We start from the raw sequence: 23,429 nt of genomic DNA, 5'->3' as shown, positions 1-23,429 counted from the left end.
ATCGATTAATGCATTTACCATAAACTAGATTAATATGTATTGGCTGAAATCCATTGAAATGCATGGCTATATAATATATATTTAATTAATTTATGCTGGGAATAATCGTTTGGTAATCAATTACAGGGAAATACGATCGATTAGTGAGAAATTTAACCTTGTAATCGACCACGCCCATTACTGCACAATAAGAACAGGTACCGGTAACTAATTTAGCAGCTTCTTGTTTTCGTCAGTGGTATTATCTCCCGCATTTAGCACGACGGAACGATGTTTTTGCCTGTGTGTGTGTGTGTGTGTGTGTGTGTGTGTGTGTGTGTGTGTGTGTGTGTGTGTGTGTGTGTGTGTTACGATTGTCTGTGTGTCTGTTACTGATTTACAGGTATCTCATGAACGGCTTGAAGTATCAACATGAAACCTTGAGGGGTATCAAGATATGGCCAAAATCTTGGACGAGTTCAAAAATGGGCAGTCGGGGTCAAGGTCAAGGTCACCAAATGGCTGCCGAAGGTCAACTAGTTTTTATCCCCCGCCTTTAGCACCATTATATCTCATGAATGGCTTATCAACATGAAACCTTTAGGGTATCAAGATATGGCCAAAATCTTGCACGCGATCGACAATGGGCACACGGGGTCAAGTTCAACAAAATGGCTGCTAAATGTCAACTAGTTTTTCTCGTCGCCTTTAGCACCATTATATCTCATGATCGGCTTGAGCTATCAACGTGAAACCTTCACGGTATCAAGATATAGCCAAAATCTTGGATGAGTTCGAAAATGGGTACTCGGGATCAAGGTCAAGGTCACCATAATGGCTGCCAAAGGCCAACTAGTTTTTTAAAATATGGATTAGCTTTTGTGAAATGCAACGACTGAATTCCGTAGTTATGCGAATTTTCATCACATTTTGTAAGTAGCATGTAACTTGGCCTACAGGCAGCATATTCTGGCGGACGATTAGCATTCGGCCCCCGAATGCTTTTCTTTCATTATAATTACTAAGCTTTTGCCATATAAATGGTGAAGCTTCTTGTTTTCATCAGTATTATTATTATTATTATTATTTTTTTTTTCGATCTTGGTGATATACATGAAGGCACCCTAGAGTAACCGAAGTCCTGGGCCAAATATGAATGACCTTGGCTTATTTTTGAAGGTGATATATTCATTAAATTCTAGAGACTGCATATTTGATATTGAAGTATCTCAGAAACGAATTGAGATACATCGGTTTGGTTGAAAAACCTCTGATGAAGATGTCTGCTAAATAATTTTGGCTTACAATACTGCCATTTAGCCTACTGGAAAGTACCGAATTCTAATATGCTCAGTTCTCTGCAACACGTTTTTTAGAGAAAACCACAAAACCTTTAAAGCCGTAACTTTCCAGATATATAGTTGTGGTCCCTCTTATGATCTGAAAGGCATATGATTCAGTTAAGCATACAGTTAACCAGAGACAAATATAAAATTTACGCATGCTTTTTTCTACACCTTTGTCTTCAGATCTTGTTCACGTCTTCAGGTCTTGTTTATATTATACATACCCTATTTGCCTGAGAGTTATGGCGATGCTTCCTTGTAGGCTAATGGGTAGGCGATGAGAAGTGGTGGCAAATTGATTCTTATTTTCGTAATGGGTGACATCACTCATGTTTTCTTTTCGCTTGTTTTGCCTTTTTAACTTACTTTCATGTTTACGCTTTCTCATTTTCATTCTCTCTCTCTCTCTCTCTCTCTCTCTCTCTCTCTCTCTCTCTCATTATGCTATTAAAACTTAAGCCAGACCACACTGTAAGAATCCCAAAGTCTACATAGCTACCGTATGTGTGTGTCAGATCCTACACACACGCACACACCTACACAAACACGTCACACACAGAAGCACATACACGTCAGCCACTCGGAGGCACACACACATACACGTCACACACACGGAGGGACACACACATACACGTCACTCACACGGAGGCACACACACATACACGTCACACATACATGCATACACATCCACACATACACGCGTGCACATACACACGTAATCAGACACGCCCACAATTCACACATATCCTGTACCCATGCACATCGTTATAGATACACATAACACATGCGCAAACACATTCACTTGCATACACATATAATAAGTACACTCACACGCATACGTGTACAAGGACCCCCACCACGCACGCACACTTGCTCCCCCCCCGCCCACGCACTTGCTCACAAACACCCGAAAACACTTGCACACACATTAGCATACAATTGGGATATACTAACTCTCTCTCTCTCTCTCTCTCTCTCTCTCTCTCTCTCTTCTCTCCACACTGGGTGCTTGCATGTTCATTTTTACTTCACATATTTCACTTTCACCTTCACTTTCAATCACCTTCATTTTCACCCTCACTTTTACATTCACTTTCACCACTTTCAAATTCACTTTTGCTTTCACCTCCAGTTTCACCTTGAGATTCACCTTCACGTACTTTTCACTTTCAACCTTCGCTTTGTTTCACTTGCTTTTTCACTTTCATCCCGACTTTTGCCTTCATCTTCATTTTAGCTTCATTTTAAACTTCAGTTTCACCCTCACGTTCACCTTGCTGTTCATTTTTTCTATTCACTTTCACTCATTTCTCACTCACTTGTAATTCACTCACCTTCATCTTCCCATCGACAGTCACATTCTCTCTCTCTCTCTCTCTCTCTCTCTCTCTCTCGTACCCGGTAAATACAGGGGCGGATCCAGAAATCTGGGGGGAGGGGGGTCCAGATCTAAGTTCGTGTGAATGGGGTGGAGAGGGGCGGGGGAAACAAACCTCTATTTTACCCTACACTATGGCCACCTTCCCTGTCTTAGTTATTACTAGTCAGCTTCTATTTTATCTCAGTAATTATACTCCTCTGGTATTCACTTTTTTTTTTATTTTTTTTTATTATAACCTTTCCCTTCAAACAGTGTGCAGTGATGTAAGTTACTTGATCCAGTACATTATTTCTTTTTCTGTCCCCTCTACTAGCTAAAAATTACCCCTTTTCCCAGAAATATTTCTACTTCAACAGTACTTTCATTCAATTCTGTTTTATCCATTTTCAGACTGCTAACAGTTCTGTTTTTTTCTAGTTTTCTCCTAAACTGTTCACATTCATGATGCTGCTTTCCTTCACTGTGTTTATTATCTCATTATTTCTTTTTTGTCACAGGCACTGCTTAACTGCCCCCTCATGCTTTTGTATAACCCTTCCACCCCACACAATATTCCCTGCCTTTCCTACACCCATCAACACCATTACAATAACTGTCATTTCCATCTAATAACTTTTTTTTTTGGGTGTGCATGGTACTGGCCATTTCCTGAGGCCAGCAGCTATTTACAGGTAAGAAAATCTCTTGGGATAGAAGTGCCTCAGGGTTTTTTTTTTTTTTTTTTAATGAATCAGTATAATTTGCATTGTTTTATTAACAAATTTTGTACAAAGTCAAAACACCTATGCTCAAAACTGTTTTATTGAAAAAGGTAAATATTTTGTAATTATTTACCAAACGGGCGCGACGATTCCACTTAAAGTCACGATTTCAAAGTAAGTCTTTTTGGTACATCAGCAACGGAAATAGTTAACCGTTCCACGGTGAGTGCAAGGAGTGAATGGAAAAAAACAAAATATACCTTTTGGGGGATATTTAAAGGACCAGGCAGTGCTTACCGACAATCTCTCCGTCTGACCGCATTTAGTCGACTCTGACCGCGTTTTTTACCAACCATCGCTCCAACTGGACGCTAGTGTATTCGTGTCAAAGCAATGGGAAACCAACCAAACCTAACCTAACCTAACCACTTTAAATTTAATCAAACCTAACCTAACCGAACCACTCTAAACTTAACCAAACCTAACCTAACCGAACTTCTCTAAACTTAACCAAACCTAATCCAACCTACCTTCACTTGCGTTTGATAGCCAGTTTTCATATTTAAAAATGCGCGTTAGGAACGTGAATCATTGAAAACAACTTTGTTCTTTAGAGACTGCACATTAAATGATTCCGTAATTACCCTAGTTTTATTCAGTTGGAGTACCTGTAAAACCATATTTGCTTTGCATGAGCAGAGGGGGTTCAGACCCCCAGGACTCCACCCCCCTGCCCCTTGGATCCGCTCCAATGATGCGAAAAATACGCAACCAAATCGCACTAAAATTATACGAGTGGATGAAAGTGTCATTTTACTTTTTAATGTGAATAACAGTGATAAAATATAAATTAGTAATATTTTTTCGATAATAAGTGGTCATGTGCTAAGTGCGTTAGCTAGCGAAAATTTTTTCGGTTACAAACTATGCAGCTATGCTATGAAATTACTCGTAGTACATTCTGCCATTAAGTTTTATAAAAAAATAAGTGATAATAGAAGTCTTTCATGAAGCCTTATAAAGCTTGTAATGATTTTCTTCCCATCCCAACTGTTGCGATGAAGTCTAACGTATACACTGTGGAATATCACAGTAAAATCATACAAGACTGTTTAGAAGTGTTTTTGTTTTTATCATTATTATTGTAATTATTGTGATGAGATAAAGTGTAGGTAACGTTATTTTGCATGGAAAAAAAAAAAAAATCCTGTGGTTGGATGGCGATTTCCGTCACCCTGGGCTATTTCCTGCGTCAGGCGGGCAAAACATACCTTGTCTTATCTCAAATCGCTCTCCGGGCTGGGGGTACCTACGGTCATGTAGTTTGTTGCAAATGATAGTACAAAGATTGAAGATTATCTAACAAAATTTTTACCTCTTAAGATTAGGGATAAGAGGGTTAAAACACAAGCTAAAAATACATCATTTTGTTTTTCCTACTTCTCATTACTGAGCACATTGCAGTAGGTTGTCGCGGCCGCCGCAGCCGAAGTACGAAGAAACCGTATCTTAATATTGGTCTAAAAGTAACATTTACCAATAATGGTAGGCATATTCACATTACATAAAATTACTTACATTACAGTAATAAGTGCGGGAAATGGGAATGAAATACGGCCATCTAAACAACTCTTCTGAGCCGCCCGCCACACAGTCGCACGGCTTAAGACTGCCACACAGGCACAGGTGGCAGACTCGCGTTGCGCGCTCGTCACCGTCTAGACAGAATTACAACGTACGTACTGTACACACAAACGGTTACCTACGAGTTGGTTGTTGTATTAGATTTGTCTTCTCCAGTGTCTGAGGCCCCGACTTCTGATTCTACTCGTATTTCCCGCACACGCTGTTCTATTGCCTTTACCTATTTTTTACGTGTATCTTTATCAATTAATGCAATTACCTTAATTAAAATTAGATAAATATGTATTGGCTAAATTTCACTGAAGTGTACGAGTATGTGTATATGTTTATTGTGTGATTTATGCTGGGAGTAGTCGTTTGGTAATCGATTACAGGGATTTATAATCGATTAGTGAGAAATTTTACCTTGTAATCGATTACGTCCACCACTGCACATTAAGAACAGGTAACGAGTTAAGCTTCGCCATATAAACGGAGAAGCTTTTTGTTTTAGTGTTATCACCTGCCCCTAGCAATGCGATAATGCTTTTGCCCCCCTCTCCCTCCCCCGCCAGGTGTGTGTGTGTGTGTGTGTGTGTGTGTGTGTGTGTGTGTGTGTGTGTGTGTGTGTGTGTGTATCTTTTACCATTATCTCATGAACGGCTTGAGCTATCAATGTGAAAACTTCAGGGTATGAAGATATTGCTAAAATCTTGGGCGAGCTCGAAAATGGGCACTCAGGGTCAAGGTCAAGGTCACCAAAATGGCTGCCAAAATTCAACTAGTTTTTTATTTGTACTATGGATTGGCTTTTTGTGAAATGCGGTAACTGAATTTCCTTGAGTTTTGCGAATTTTCTTCACATTTGGTTTGTTAGGAGCTTGTAACTTGGCCAACAGCATATTCTGGCGGGCGATTAGCATTTGGCTCCCGAATGCTATTTTTTCATTATTATTAAGCTTTGCTATATAAATTCCGAATCTTTTTGTTTTCGTCAGTGTTATTATTATTAAGCTTCGCCTTATAAGTGGCGAAGCTTATTGTTTTCATCAGTATTATTATTATTTATATAAATGGCGAAACTTATCATTTTCGTCAGTATAATTATTATTAAGCTTCGCCATATAAATGGGGAAGCTTCTTGTTTTCGTCAGAATTATTTTTCTTTGCACATTTTGTTTTATCGATCTTGATATTATACATGAGGCGGTAACCTAAGTCCTTGTGCCAAATATAAATGATCTTGACCTATTTTTGAGGGTAATTACTCATTTAATTCTAAATACTGCATATTTAAAATTGATACATGTCAGAAACTGAGATACAGGTATTTGTTGAAAATCCTCTGATAAACATGTTTCCTGAATAATCTTGGCTTAATATTTTGTCATTCAGCGATGTGGAAAGGTACCGAATTCAAATCTGCCCGGTTTTTCCTTGCAACAAGTTTTAGAGAAGACCCACAGAATCCTGAAAGCTGTAACTTTCTAGGTATAAAGCTGTGATCCTTCTTATGATCTGAAAGGCATATGGTTACAGTTAAGCATACAGTTAGCCAATTATTGAAACAAACAAAATTTACTCGTACGTTTTACGACATTTTTGCCTTCAGATCTTGCTGTTACACAAGAAGTTACTGTACCTTAGGGTTTTCAGATCTTGTTTATATTACACATACTTTACCTGTCATCGAGAGTCAAGGTGAAGCTTGCTTACTGTGGCAACGTAATGATAAGTGGCAGCTGGTTGATTCTTATTTCCTTGCTCAGTGGATGACCTTACCTTCTCATTTTCGCTGTTCGTTTACTTATTTCACTTTTTTTTTGTTACCCACTTTCATGTTAAATTCTCTCTCTCTCTCTCATTTGCTATTAAATCTTAGACCAGACCACACATTAATAATCCCAAGGTCTACATACCTGTGTATGTCAAATCCCACACATACACGTACATGTCACACACAGAAGCACATACACATACACGTCACACACACGGAAGCATACATACGTACACGTCACACATACTTACTTACTGTACACATCCACACATACACTCGTGCACATATACACATAATCAAACACGCCCACAAATACACATATCCTGTTTCCATGCACATACTTACAGACACACATAACACATGCACATGCACATACACACACATATAAGTACACTCACACGCATACATGTACACAGACCCCCCCCCACACTTGCTCCTCCACACACACTTCCTCACAACCACGCGAGAACACTTGCACACACGTAAGCATACATTTGCTTTGCAGATATTCATATAAAATCTGAGTCTGTCTGTCTGTCTGTCTGTCTGTCTGTCTCTCTCTCTCTCTCTCTCTCTCTCTCTCTCTCTCTCTCTCTCACACACACACACACACACACACACACACACACACACACACACACACACACACACACACACACACACACACACACACACACACACATGGTAATCACAGACCCAGTGGTCGCAGTACTTAGGTCGGGAATGCAGAGAGCAGCCTGGGTATTGCGGATCAGGGAATATTAGAGGCATGTAAGTGGGTCTGTGCTGTGTTAGTGCACTATACTAGAGCTCACGAAGAACAGGGCGCGTGCGCGCTTTTGTGTGTGTGTGTGTGTGTGTGTGTGTGTGTGTGTGTGTGTGTGTGTGTGTGTGTGTGCGCGCGTGCGTGCCCGCTCTGTCTGTGTGTATGTATATGTATGCATGTTATGTATGTATGTATGTATGTATATATGTTTGAAAATAGCATTTTTAAATCGATTTTAACCAGACTTGGCTGATGCGCTGAGGGTCAGCCAAATGGTTGATTCTTGTTTTTTAGAGAATAATATGTCAAATGGCAATGCCACCGGGCCAGGCCAAAGTTTGATGTAAAAATTCAACTAAAGTAGTTGTGATTTATATATAAACCAAACTTGGTTGGTGGTTTGGGGGTAAGGCAAGATTTTTTTTTTTTTTTTAGAATAATCGATCAAAGGTTTGGGTCACAGAGCAAAGTCAGTGTTGAGCCCATATGTTTGTTTGTGAACAAAATAACTATAGCAGTTTATAACTGATGTAAACCAACTTTGGTTAGAGGACCTACGATTAAGCAAAGGGTAGAGCTTTTTTTTTTTTTTTTTTTTAACAGTACGTCATAGGTCAGGAGAACTTGGCAAGATGATTCTAAACAATTTTTATCCGATTTAGACCAAAGTTTGTGGAAAGGGTTTAAGGTTCAGGGTATGGCAGGGATAAATGGATTCGGCTTTGGGAAGAATAATTGAAAGTTCAAGGTCACAAGAAAAGGTCAAAGGTCAGTTTCGCAGACCAAGGTCAGTTCAAATTCCTTTTCATTGGATTTGGACCAAACTTGATGGAAGTGCTAAGGGTCAGACAAGAACAAAATACTAATCTTTAGAAAGGTTACAGGGCAGAGTGAAATGTTCGGCCCATAGACCAAATGGTGGAAGTGGATGTTGCACCCTATGAATGGTCCATTTTTTTTCTCTCTCTCCCTTTCTCTGATTTTCAGGTCGCTGTACTTCTGACTGTCGCTTGCATTTCTTTCTCATTACGGCGGGCATGCAGCATCCGTCCAGCTACACACATACACACACACACACACACACGTAGATAACTTTGTTGCTTCTTGTAGTGGGTTTTGTAGTTCAGTTATGCATATATTGTACTCGTGGACGAGCAGTAGTTATACGTGAGTAGGTCTGTAAGTAGATATCTTAGTTCCTTTTGTCATGCAGTGACAGAAGTTAAAGATGGATACTGGGTCTTGATTTGTAGTTTATTACCTTCAAAAGGTAAAACTCAAGTTAGAAAAAAAAAAATTGTGCGACATACGAGCTAATTAACTTCTCGCTGGACCACTCTTCTCTTTCCCTCGCCTTACGACTTCTTGCTCCTGTAGCTAGCCTCCTTCTGACTCCTCTTCCTCTTTCTTTCCGTATATAAGAACTTCCATCACGTGGGCTACACTGTCGTCGAAATGTTCTAGAAGCCTGTGTGTGTGTGTGTGTGTGTGTGTGTGTGTGTGTGTGTGTGTGTGTGTGTGTGTGTATGGTCACGAGGTGCTGTTTGTGGGCTATTGTGTTGGTGTGAGACATTCCGGAGAGGTGCTAACGTCATTTCCTGTTCCCACACCTGGCTTTACTGGTGTTCCTATCTATTATGCTATCTATTATGAGTTGTATTATGATACTGTAGCTTCCTACATCTATCTATCATGCTGTCTATTATGGTTTGTATTATTATAATATGGAGTCCTCACACACACACACACACACACACACACACACACACACACACACACACACACACACACACACACACACACACACACACACACACACACACACACCACTTTTCTGTTCATCTCTAATGCAAGAGTTAACAGGAATTCTGTTATTCTAATGGAATCGTCTTGTTTAGTATCCCTTAATCTGACCTTGAATTGATCTTTACCTTTGCTCAGTGACTTTAATGAAGAAAATTTGCATGCTCTTAGCCTTGGTTTTTTCCTCAAATATATATATATATATATATATATATATATATATATATATATATATATATATATATATACACACACACACACACACACACACACACATACACACACTGTGTATTGCCATGTCAGGAATCATTGTGACTGTTTCTTCTTTTTTCCCAGTTTTCCACTCGGATGGCTCCACTGTTGTCTCGCTCTTCACTAAAGCTGCACTCTGGTCTCAGCGTCATGCCTCTCATATTACTCGCCACGATGCCGGCCATGTGTCTCCATTTTTGCCCATCTGTGAGCTGGGCAAGGATGATGTATTCCCATCTTAAGAATGACTTTCTCCTGGTGCTCAGAAGACCTGTACTGACAATCGCCTAATTTCTCATAATGGTAGTCTTGATATTTAAATGATTATTTTTCTTGATGTTGGATTTTCCTGTAAATCTGTTCACCTTACACAAAGGCAGTCATTCTCAATCCCCGAATTACCCTTCTGTTTGTAATTTATCTTTCCTTTGATACTTTTAGTACTTTCTAAATGTTTTGATTTATTCTTGTAATGGGTCAGGACTGTCGTGCAAACATCAGTAATGTGAGAAGGAGAAAACGGCAAAATTGGAACTTTTGCTCCTTCATTGCGATGACGTATTTTTAATTGTAATAAGTCCTCCATTTGACATTATTATTTAATCTAAGAAAGATCTGCAGTTGTGAGAAGGATGATGAAAGTTGCGTCGAACCACTACTGTTGGAAAAAATCCCTCGTGAACGGAATATAATCATCTGAAGGCAGCAAGAATGAAATGTACAGCTGCGTTATCCGGCTGAAGGAATTAACTCTTCCATGGTTCTCTGACTCACTTTCAGCCTAATATAATCCCTTAGCGTTAGCTGGAATGAAATACTCCGGCTTCTGTGACTCACTCACCTGACTAAAAATCGTCTGCCATCAGTTGGAATAGGACGATACAGTTGTTCCGACCATGAGAGAGAGAGAGAGAGAGAGAGAGAGAGAGAGAGAGAGAGAGAGAAACTGGATATCAAAAATTTGTACATATAATGAGTTTTTCGTGCAATCCTTTTTTAGATGTTGTAGTGGTGATATTGTTATCATGTGTGGTTGGTAGTCACTCTAATCCCTTCAGCCCGATGACCTATTCCTTGCTACTACCAGACGATTCGACGTAGGATGAGGCTTATCGAACAGGAGGGATTAAATAAAGCCTTAATTAATCCCATAGTAAGAGAGATTTATCCTATAGTGAACAAAGTAATCTGGAAGTAAGGTAAGATGAAAGATTACATTATCAAGTGGAAGGAGTTAAGAAAGAAAAAAAGAAAAAAAAAAGTGATATTGCGATGCCTTCCTGCATTTTTTTTTTTTTTTTTTTTTTCGGTGAGAGGAGCTGTAGTGGCGATTTTGTGATTGTTCTTAGTGGCAGCGTAGACTTCGTTGAACATTTCCCTCAGCGATTTATTCATCTTACACTTCAATATCCCCTTCTTTGTCACTGATGCAAAGTACGTCAGTGTAGGAAAAAAGTATATAAGTGGCACAGAGGAGACGGTTCAAGTGTATTAAAAATAATAATAATAAATCGCTCAGGAAGAGGTGTTACGAAGCCTCCTGTGAGACTAACAATATGGGTTGGTGTCCAGTGCCTTGATCATCCTCGTCTCGGACTATTGACGAAAGTTTTATTGTTACGCCAGATATCCCAAACCTTTGATAGAGTCTCACACAAATCATTACTTCAGAAATTGCCCTGTTATGGTCTTCCTTCAGACTCTTCCATCATTCCTTTTTTGTATTTATTTATTTATTCATTTTCGTTGCTCAGGATGGTCACTGTTCCTTGTCGTGAGGTGTAGCTAATGAATGAGTGAGACAGCAAGAAAGTCAGCGAGATGGTGGGAAGAATGTGAGTATGTGTGTGGGTGAGAGAGCGAGAAAGAATGTGTATGTAAGTGGGTGGGTGCGTGATAGAATGAGAAAATATGTGGATAAGTACGCGAGAAAGTGAGTGAATGTGAAGGTAGGTGAACAAGAAAGCGTTGATATCATGAACATACGAACATAAAACATAAAAGAAAGAAAAGAGAATCAAAAAAAGAAAAAAGAAAATAGTTACGACGGGGAATGAATCGTAGTTTTCTAAATTCCTCTCCTGGTCTTTCAATCCCCTTCATTTTATTGTTTTTTAAATCAAGCTACAGGGGGTCGGTATAACACAGGAGACTCATTCCTACCTCATAGCTAAGGCTCAACAGATTTCATACAACAACAACTTAGTAATCAAGTTGTGGGAATAGCGCAGTTCCGTCAGATGAAAACAGACCAACTGTAGGCACCTCTTGTCATGGAGTCGTAATCTCGTGGACTTGGGTCTTTCTGTCACCTTATAATTTTCTTTCTGTAAGGGGAGGGGGGACGCTCACCATTCATCCACTCGATGTAGTGCTGCCTTCGCATGACTCTACAAGCCAAATAGTGTCCTGTAACCCAAAAAACATTCACCACGTGCATGGCAACCATAAAACAAATTGACGCTTGGTGATGTAGTGGGTTAAGGCGCCCGAATTGGATGGGGGCCGTGAGAGTGTACATCCGAGGTCTGGTCTGACGTTTTTGTTCACATAATATCACACAGGGGCGAGCGAGGCTGGTCACCTTCGCCTTAAATGTCGGGGATTTGTGACCTGTTATGATCGGAGAATAAAAAGACTGGATGGTAAACCGATGGATAGATCATGACTCAGTGATGCTCTCAGGGAACCCTCCGGCGCTTGGCTAAGTTCCGTGTGTCTAAGCTCTGTTGGTTGGTTCAGTCTTACCCGGAGGCAGACACTTGATAGGGTGTAGTAGTATATCCTGCCATGGCTTTTCATGTGTTCGTACCCTCCCTTCAGTGACATACAGACTCGGTCACTCGGAAACACAGCCACTTCAACACAGTATCCACGTGCAGCATCTCACCTTACATTTCTAAAGCCTTCCACACCTGTACCCATGCGTGAAGGACTGGGTGGGTGCGGGTCACATCTCCGGTGATAGAAAGTGGCGTTCTTCAGTCCTGCGGATCAGTTGCCCTTCAGGACCCGTAAATCATGACTTGAACGTGTAGAGTTGCCCACTAGCGTCAGGCGTGTGCAAGCCAGTCGTTACAATACCTACATACATACATACACTACTGCACGTCTATACATACATACATACATGCACTGTCCTATACATTATGCAAACTGTGTCTGTTTTACAAAAATAATTAAAACATAGCGTCATCATAGTTATCACCCACTCTCGACCACTGCAGCTATTACCGTCACAGCTATCCCCACCACACCTGACACCACCACATTTATCACCACCACACATTTCATCACCACAGCTGTCGCCACCATAGCTGTCCCCACCATGGCCATCACCACCACACGTATTACCACCACAACCATCACCACTACAACTTTTCACCACCACAACTACTACCACCACAGCTAACCAACACCACAACTCACAGCCACCACAACCACAGCTACCACCACAATAATTACCAACACAACCTTCACCACCACAACAAGCATCTTGAACATATTACTACTATCCCAGTCATCAGTATCACCTTTCTCTCTCTCTCTCTCTCTCTCTCTCTCTCTCTCTCTCTCTCTCACACACACACACACACACACACACACACACACACACACACACACACACACACACACACACACACACACACACACACACACACTCAGTCGTATGTACAGGATTTACATTCGTCGTTTGTACAGGATTTACATTCAGTCACGGCCCCCTTTTACTGGGCCGTGCATTCAGTCTAAGCTGGTTGAACCCGTATTGGCATTCATGGAGAGAGAGGAGAGAGAGAGCGAATTTTTCCCTTGCTTTTTCTTGGCGTTGTCCTCATTCCTCCTACCAACGCTCATTGCCGCGGCCTCACTCCTTTATTTCTGGTCCACTTAGTCTAAAAATTACTCAGTGCGCTCCTCAGGTTTACGATTTAGGGCTATGTGAAAAGACGGGCGAGGAACCACAGCCGCCAACACCACCATCCCAGCAAAGGCATGTGTTTGATTTAGGTTCGGACGCGGCTTGTGTGTGTGTGTGTGTGTGTGTGTGTTTTACTGGGCAACAAATACAAACACATGCAGTCACATAATAAAAAACTTTGGGAAATGTGAAATTTCCTCCTAGACTTTGCATCAACAATTTATTTATTTATTTATTTTAATTTATTTATTCATTTTTATTTCTTTTTTACTCCGGAATATTTTTAGTTTTAGAGAGATTTCCATTTTGCTAGAAAGGTTAGATGCAGCCTTCATTATTCTCCCATTGCTATGTCTCTCTCCCAAGCTAAGTAGAAGGTGCGGTAGCGTCAGGGAGAATGTATACAATGACAACACCCAGATAATGGCCTATATTCTCCTCGGTTAAAGAAGCACCCTAACATCTCTTCCTTGGTGATTTATTTTAACACCTCTTCCATAGTGATTTATTTTAACACCTTTTCCATAGTGATTTATTTTAGTATCTCTTCCTGAGTGATTTAACACTTCTGCCTTAGTGATTTATTATAACACCTCTTCCATAGTGATTTATTTTAACACCTCTTCCTTAGTGAGTAACTTTAACACCTCTTCCTTAGCGATTTATTTTTGGATATGGCTGGTTAATAACCTTTTGCACGTTATTTATGCAGATTATGGCGATAGTGGAAAGATTTATTTAACAATAGGTAAGAACAGTAAGATGCATATAATATGCAAAATGACTCGCTAAGGAAAAGATGTTAGGGAGCCTCCTTAACCTACGAGAACACCGGCCAAATGAGACGGAGCGAACGAAGATTTCCCAGAAACTGACACACAGTTCCCAGATCTCAGCGTCCGAATCCATTCACTCCGATGACGCCTTTTGAGTCTTATTCTTTAACTTATGAGACTCTTTTCTTCAGCTTTTTTTTTTTTTAAACCGGGGGAATTAGAATATAACCACTAAACCAAAAATAAAAAAATAAAGCGTTCTCATATTGGAAGGGATGACGATGAAAAGTAACAGAAAGACAGAACGTAAATATTTTCATTCCTTTCCAATTCGTTTTATCCTACTCTTCCCTGCTTGGCCTTCAGCGACAATGTTCCCCAGTGTTCAGGCTTTAGTTGACTAATAAATAAAAAACCTAAATAATAATAAAAATCAGTTTAAATGTGTATAAAAATGAAAGTTCATTTTTCAAATTTATTCTGGTGGTCAGTAGAGAAAGCAAATGAAACCCAAAATTTATTCTGATTTTCAGGGCTCGTAAAAAAAAAAAAAAAGGAAAATTCTCAGCACATATTCCCTTTACGCCGGCTGGATTCACCCCTTCGTTTCTCCCCTCCCAAAAATGTACCCATAACACGACCGAAATAAACGTAAAAATTAAATTCTAGTCCCTGTTTTTTTCATCTCCCCCTAGTAATATTATATGCTGAAACTGTGGCAATACCTGATATATATATATATTTTGAAACTTGGGATCATATTTTGACTCCGGCTGGGGAGAAGTGTGTGTGTGTGTGTGTGTGTGTGTGTGTGTGTGTGTGGGTGTGTGTGTACAAAAATAGATTCCATGAGCCCGGCCGGATAAAAGCGTAAAAGACAAAATAATGACGATCGCGTGTAATCGGTTTTCAGTTCGTTTCTCGCTGCTGGATATTTGGGATTATAAATGTCAAAACCAGGAGGGAGGGGAATGGAAATAGGAAAAAAAAAGGAAGCAAAGATAAAACTGCGTACGTCTGTTTGCCTGATCCAGCCAATTCAAATACTTCAGGAATTGGAGACTCCGGGAGTTCGAGGGACGAAGCGTTCCCACGAAAATCATAAAAAAGATGGTGATACGCCGGAAAACTACCATGATATATATTTTTCCTTTCTCTTTCTCTTCCATTTATCAACACACTCAGTAACGGCGTTTTTTATTTATTTACTTATACGTTTTTAGTGTTCATAGACTTTAAAAATTTTGTCGGAAACGCGTTAGTAGCGATGGGATTGCGACATGTAACCCTTCCAGTTTGAAATTTCTTGCCGAAACTGAGCTACCATAATATACTTAACTAAGACGTCATTTCAGCGAGGGAGGGGGCTAATTCTAAAGTAATAAGCAAAATATCACTAAAATAATATCAAATATCGTCAGAATTTGATAGAAATGGCGTAAATTAATTTTGAGGGGGAGAATGTACAGTAGATGACTGAATCCTGTCAACACGCGACCAAGCTCAAGCGATCGATTATCCTCCCTCCGTATATTTTCAAGTATTTTTTTTTTTTTTAATGCTTTTCTTTCATGTGCTTCTTAACGTGCCATTGAGGTCCTCCTCCTCCTCCTCCTCCTCCTCCTCCTCCTCCTCCTCCTCTTCCTCCTTCTCTTCTTCCTCCTTCTCTTCTTCCTCCTCCTCCTGCTCTTCCTCCTCCTCGCTTCTCATCTTTCTTTTATCATTTCTTTTTCTGCCAGAATTTGACCCCAATTAGACTGAAGAAGAGGATGAAAAGAAATGCAAAATATTTTTAGCCACTCTCCGATCTCTCAAGGAGGGTGGAAAATTCTCTAACAAGGAGAGAGAGAGAGAGAGAGAGGGGGGAGGCTTAGATTTTTTTTTTTTTTTTTTTTTACTCGCCGATCAACTAATTCGCTTATTTTCTCTGCTGTCGTCTCACTCACACTCACTTTATTACATACGTTATCGTTAACTCGCTCACTCACCTTCTCGAATCCACTCTGACCTTTACTCACTCACTCACTTGCCCACTTTCTTATATATTTACTAGCTCAGCCCTTTCTCCATAAACTCACCCATTCAGTCATACTCTCTCTCTCTCTCTCTCTCTCTCTCTCTCTCTCTCTCACACACACACACACACACACACACACACACACACACACACACCGCTCGCTGGCGCAGTGGTAACGTTCTCGCTTGCCATCTGGTAGACGGGAGTTCGCGCCTCGCTCAGGTTGCGAAAAGTTTCATTGACGAAGTGGGTGGTTACTGTCCCCCTAGAGCAAGGGGACGGGTGTGTGCGTGTGTGAAGGTCACAGCCTTGCCCTTAGATCGGACTATATGAGCTCTCGGCTCCCTTCCGGGAGGGTAAAATGCTGACGATCACGACCATCAAGTGATCCTGACCGACCCGGTGAATTACACACACACACACAAACACACACACACACACACACACACACACATTTCTCACTGACAAGCACTCACTCACTCTCTTTGTCATTCATCCGTCCGCTCACTCACTCACACACACACACATTTTACACCAACCCTCTCACTCACTCACTGACTCACATTCACCCACGTTCACTCACAACTGACTCTCACCCACGCTGTCACTCTCTTTCACCCGCCCTCTCACTCTTACTCACCCACTCTCTCAATTACTTATTTTCTCACCTACCCATTGACTCGGTAATTATTTTGTTCTAATTAACGTCTGCACAACAACAGTTCTACCAGGTAATAAAAGAGCTGGCTTTAATTTTCTCACTCGCTCACTCCCCCTCGCACACTGCAGTTTTCTCTTTCTTTAATTCCCTTATCTGTGCATTTGGAAGGATTGCCTAATTAGCGAAAGAAAACGTGTGTGTGTGTGTGTGTGTGTGTGTGAGAGAGAGAGAGAGAGAGAGAGAGAGAGAGAGAGAGAGAGGGGGGGGGGAATGAAACATGGGACAAAATGAGAGCGGGGAAAGCGAGGAAGATATTGAGAGAGAGAGAGAGAGAGAGAGAGAGAGAGAGAAAGAGAGAGAGAGAGAGAGGGACTGAGGTTGAAAAAAGTGAATGTGGGAAGAATGAGAGTGAGTGCGAGTGAGGAGAGCGAGATAGAGAAAGTGAGAGAGTGCGAGTAAGAGATGGAGACCGAGGTAGAGAGAGTGAGAGGGAAAGAGAAGATTCAGGAGCTAGAGAGAGAGATGGGGGGGGGGGAAGCACTCAAGCAGTATAATGGGGCTGCCGTGTTGACAACAATATTCTATTGTAGTTTCTCAGCTGCCCACTCGCTCGCTCTCTGTCTCTCTTTTCTCTCTACCTTTACCCGCTCGCTCTAACTCTAGTCGCTCTGCTCTTAGGGTGCGTCCACACGTGCCCTCGAACATACGTTGGCAACATGCTCGGGAACATGTTTGCAGCAGTATTTGGACATATGTATGCAAACATGTTTCAGTGCAGCTTCCAACACTGGCAGCAGAGGCGATGGGATAAGCGTTTTTATACCATGCAACTGATACTTCATCATGATGTTGCCAACATGATCTGGACGCTGCTGTTCCCGGCAGGTTTGCAGCGGATTCGTTACTGTGTTGCTTACATGTTGCCAGCACTTGTTCCAGCACACGTGTGGACGCGCCCTTACTCGCTTTTTCTCTCTCCTCTCACTCGCTATCTTTCTGTCTCTGATCTCACTCGCTCTGCATTTTACTATTTCTTTAGTCTCACTCTTTTCCGTTTCCTAATCCCAACTCTCTCTCTCTCTCTCTCTCTCTCTCTCTCTCTCTCTCTCTCTCTCTCTCTCTCTCTCTCTCTCTCTCTCATGTATGTATGTATGTATGTGCGTGCGTGCCTGTGTGTATGTGAATGTGTATATGTGTATGTGTGCGTTCTTTCTCATGTCAATTAAGGAAGCTATGACAGTGAATATGTTGCCAAGCCGGAAGTGTTGCACCGAGCACTGCACATCACGCGTATTGCAACACACCCTGGAGCAGATCACCTCTCAGGGGTTAAAGAGGAAGTGACCGAGCCAGGCATTGTTATTTACCTTCACTCCTCACGGGCGTATTCTAAATGGGGGAGTTCGCAACACTTTTTCTTTAGTGATTTCTTCTGCCCATTACACCTCGATTAGCATTTGTAGTTACGAATGTGTTAGTAATACAAGCACCGTCGATATTGATGTGGTGTAAAATAGGAGTGTCTTAATAGGCAGGATAAATCGCTAAGGAAAACGGGCTACGAGCTTCCTGTGACACCTAGAGTACGGCCATCAGATATGGAAGTCTGATATAACTGATTGAATGCCTCTTATTGTTATCTTTACTGAGAGAGAGAGAGAGAGAGAGAGAGAGAGAGAGAGAGAGAGAGAGAGAGAGAGAGGGGCAAATCCTCCAGACACACTAACGTTAATAGCAGGTGTGTTGTAGTAATGAGTCTGAAAATCAAGTAAAGGTACGTAACGCATATGAGGAGGTAGGTCAGGTTTAATTAGTTTATAGTAGTAGAAGTACTATATATACCGACATAATCCTCGTTTTTAAGTCTCTGAGGCTGGGAACAGATTAGGCAGTCCGTTCCCTGACGTTCAGTTCTCCTACGCATCTTACCTTTTTTATGTTATAGGAGTGACGTTTAATATAGCGTAATAGAAAAAAAATACTTATATACTGATGATGGAGGTATTGCAGTCAGGACATAAAAGGAATATAAGGAAAGATGGTTAAGTGTTAAGGGTTGTTTTAAATTCCTCTTCGTAACATTATTATTGAAACACGGAGGAAGAATGAGAGAAGTTTGACCTCTTTCTTGAATGCTTCTTGCGCTATGTAAAGAGGAATGCAGTCTAACCATCTCTTACCCTCACAGGTGTTTTAAAACCTGGCCGTCTTAAATACAGTTTGCCTACACCTTCGCGACTTCTGCTTTGTTAATACGATCGTGAGTCATAGTAAATAGGGATGGTCATTGGAGAGGTGTCTAAGGGAGCTGTGTTGGGTCTAGTTAATATGGTATAGTATAAATTATAATGATGCAGAATAAACGTGATATGAATTTCCAGACATCTAAATCGAACGGCTGGTTAGAAATGAAAATGGCATCACTCCGACAGCACTCAGATAAAATTACTGGATGATCATTAACACAGGTGCAAATGGGAATATAGGTTACGTCATTTCTAGGTCTGGCATAACACCTTATGCATTAACAAGTGTTGGTGTCCTGAACGATGGCTTAGGCTTCACTGATGGAGAGGATCTGAACCCTTACACCTTGACACTGGGGACCTGCAAATTAAACACACTCTCTCTCTCTCTCTCTCTCTCTCTCTCTCTCGACTTATGGGGTAACTTTAAAAGGCCAGCTACTTACCTTAATATAAATAGGCCATTACGTGAAGGGCGTAATTCAGATGCTAATGGCAATGATGACAGACAACCATCATTAACAATTTCAAGGTTTTTTTATCCCCTTTCTCTGAGCTGAATAAAAAAAAAAAATCGTCGGTTTGTAGATGGAATAGAATTTAATATTAGGAACAGTGTCTTCAAACCCCCCCTCCCCACTCCTGCTGCGCTGAATAAAATCGTCCGGGCAGTAGGAAGAATAAAGCTTGTCAAGTAGGAAGAATAAGAGCCTGGCAGTAGGAATAGAGCTTAAATTCGCGTCATTGCTTTGAAGGGGTTTCTGTCAAATTTTCAAACTCCTTCATTTCTCATAGCCCAATAAACTCACCTGCCGACGCCTGGAATCTGAGACGGTGCTCTGTTCAGGACAAAGACTTCAATTGACTTTCTTGACCATTTTGCTTAAGGTGGAGGAGGTCTTTCTTAAGGTGAATAATATCGTCTTAACGCCAAAAAGGTAAAACAGGAACATGGTCATCGTTGTGAGGGGTTTATGGATGACGGGTGTGGGTGTAGCCATGTGTTCGTTGGGCTCGCCACTTATTATTATAGCTCACCACACCAGTGATGAGTTATATTATTATTATTATTATTATTATTACTATTCTTATTATTACTGTTCTTATTCTTATTATTCTTATTCTTATTATTCTTATTCTTATTATTCTTATTCTTATTCTTATTGTTGTTATTATTATTATAGTTACGAAGTAACTTGCTCGTATTCGCTCAGTTTCAAAGCTTCGGCCATCATACTTGCCCATCTGAGTCCTCCAGCGGCCGGCTTCATATGACCCGGTATCATCCAGTTTCCAGTACTCGTTTTCCAGTTACATCCAGAAATCTATAAAAATAATCTTCGCGGATTCTCAGAAACCGCTAAAGGTACAGACTTGAACATTTCATGGGACATAGCCAAGGTCAGGGAGCAGGTCTGAATGACTATGGTCCCATTTGGGCCAGTAGTTTCTGAGATCGCCCAGGGGTCAGTGGAAAGTAGTTTGAGGTCATTGAGTGCACAGTAAAACAAACAAACAAACAAAACTATAGAATTGAGCTACAATCACCAGCCTTGGTACATTGTAGAACTTTATAGCCTATGCATAGCTGCCAAATATGAATGACCTTGACCCAAAACCCAAGGTCACAGCCAAGGTCAAAAATCAAAATTTGCTTAACTCTTATATACTGAGGTCACATGCAGAAGACGGATGACCTTGCCATGTGGTGAGGTATTGAATTACTAATGGCAATTTCCGTCTTCTGATTATTATTATTATTATTATTATCACTAGTTAGATTAGGTTTGACTAGGAACTATTACGATACAACAAAATTACGGTAACGTTAGGTTAGTTATATTCTCTTTAGCTCACCACTTTGGAAAATTGGCTACTACACGTGATATAGGAGGAAATTATGGCTGTGGGGCTGACACCTTGGCATTAGAGCAGCAGGAGTAATGTCCCGTAATTACTAACGCGAGGGTAAGCCATATTCACGGAGCAGAGAAATTTCATTCAAGAGTTATGAACGTTTAAACTCTTTGAATCCGATGACGTTCCCCCCCCCCTCTCTCTCTCTCTCTCTCTCTCTCTCTCTCTCTCTCTCTCTCTCTCTCTCTCAAGGCAAGCAAAAATTTTAAACACAAATTTCACCACTGATTCATTGCAAGTGTTAAGAAGAACATAATCAACACTTTTTGCACCACACGAACCTCTCACTACGATGACGCACTGTTAAGATTTTTGTTCGCTCTTCCACCAGACGTTTGTATTTAACTTCGTAAGAGTATTTAGTAGTGAAGAAACTTATGAAGGCTGTGTCTAACCTACCCAGTTCGAAAAAAATCTCTCCTGAGTTGAATTTAGGTTAAGGTGGGTGTTTAGGAGAGAGAGAGAGAGAGAGAGAGAGAGAGAGAGAGAGAGAGAGAGAGAGTTACATCTAATCCATCAAATTAGAAAACATTTGTCCTAAGCAGAATTAAATCGACAGGAGAACAGCAAGAGTAAAGCAGGTATGACGTGGTGGGGTTGAAGGGGTTAGCATGTCACTTCAGTAAGACGCTGTATTTCAGAGCTGAAGTGTGGATGGCATTGCTCTAACATACTCTCAGGCTTCTGTGACTCACTCTTACGTGAATACAATCATGTGGTACTTGCTGGAAGAGAACAGGAGAATTATCCCGATCATGAGAAGGTTACGAAGTGAAGAAGGGTGTCTAGCGGAAAATCACAAGGCATTTATCCTCCCATTAGTTCAGAGGAGATTATCGGCAAACAGAGATGAACTGATATCATATTAACGCTTCACTACGATGACTTTTTAACATTTTAATCAGACAATTATATATAACTTAACTACCATCCCAATATGAGTGAGTTAACGAAGGCTGTAGCTAACACCAGTAATTTAAGAAGTCTTACTTAAACAAAATATAATAATCTGCTGTGTTGAGAATAACGCAAGACAGGCGTCATGCAATGGGATACATCAAGAGCATCGTAAACTAATCCCAGACGCGCAGCATCAAGTTGAGAGAGCTTCGTTTTGGGTCAGTAATCCATTTACAAGCTTTGGGATTCCGAACTAATGAAGCCAGATCACAACCAACCCTTCTCCCTTCAGTATTATCGGTTGGTATAATAAGGTCCAGCCGTAGGTTTTGACGCAGATTTTGTGTCAATATAACGTAACTTTTGACCGCAACTGTACGCTGTGTCTGACTAAGATGGTAGTGATTTATAATGAAATAGTGAGAGTAAGGCAGTGTGTATAGTGCGTTTTGGCTTTCACGGGTATGTTACTTTTATGTATGCCAACAACTGTTAGTGTTAAGAAATGAAAATAAGATCATAAAGTCTAATCTAACAGCACCACTAATAATGCGACAGGTGAATAAAAGACTACTGAAATTACGGCAGATAAATACCTGGCAGTTGATGCTATAAACAGTCTCTATATAAATTCCTTTGATCACAGGGTTATTGCCACCTGTCAGGCTGTCATATTACAATCACCTTCTGGACACAAGTTCGATTCCAGGAATAGAGAGTGGTTTGATGATGTGAATATTGTTCATTTAAACTTTACTGATCTTTTTCAAGGCCCACCGACACGTCATGAAAATATCCCTGGTAATACCAGATAATACCATCACACCTATGGTGAATGAGACAGCCATAGTTTGTATGCAATATGGTTGGTAAATATTAACGCAGAAGTGGTGACTTGTGAAGGTGTGCGGCACACCTTGCTATGTCTTAAGGTTGCTCTGCCTTCGAGTATGGGTTGTCAGGTCTATACTTGTAGAACATAGAAAAAAAAAAACACTAGACAGATAGTTTCAATTTGCATACATTTTATCTATCTATCTGGTTTCAATTTGCCTACATTTTATCTATCTATCTATCTACCTGTCTGTCTATCTGTCTGTCTACCTGTCTATCTATCTATCTGTCTATTGTCGGCGTTTATTTATATGTGAGTCTGTATATTGATTATCTCTTGAACCAATAAACGGATCATCTTCACACTGTGCACAGGTGTTGGGTATGTGGAACTGAGGAAATGATTCGATTATGGCGAAAATCCACCCGGGGTAAGGGTGGGAGTGGGGGTCCCAAATTTGGTGTGAGGGCGGGGTGTTGTGACCTCGGATCCCTTGGCTCTAGATTTCTTTTTAGTTCTTCCCCAGG

This window comes from Coenobita brevimanus, chromosome 6 (genome assembly GCF_032717465.1).
Source record: "Coenobita brevimanus isolate Jiangsu-jjx chromosome 6, ASM3271746v2, whole genome shotgun sequence".
NCBI classification, from domain to species: Eukaryota; Metazoa; Arthropoda; class Malacostraca; order Decapoda; family Coenobitidae; genus Coenobita; species Coenobita brevimanus.
This window is presented reverse-complemented; position numbering follows the sequence as displayed.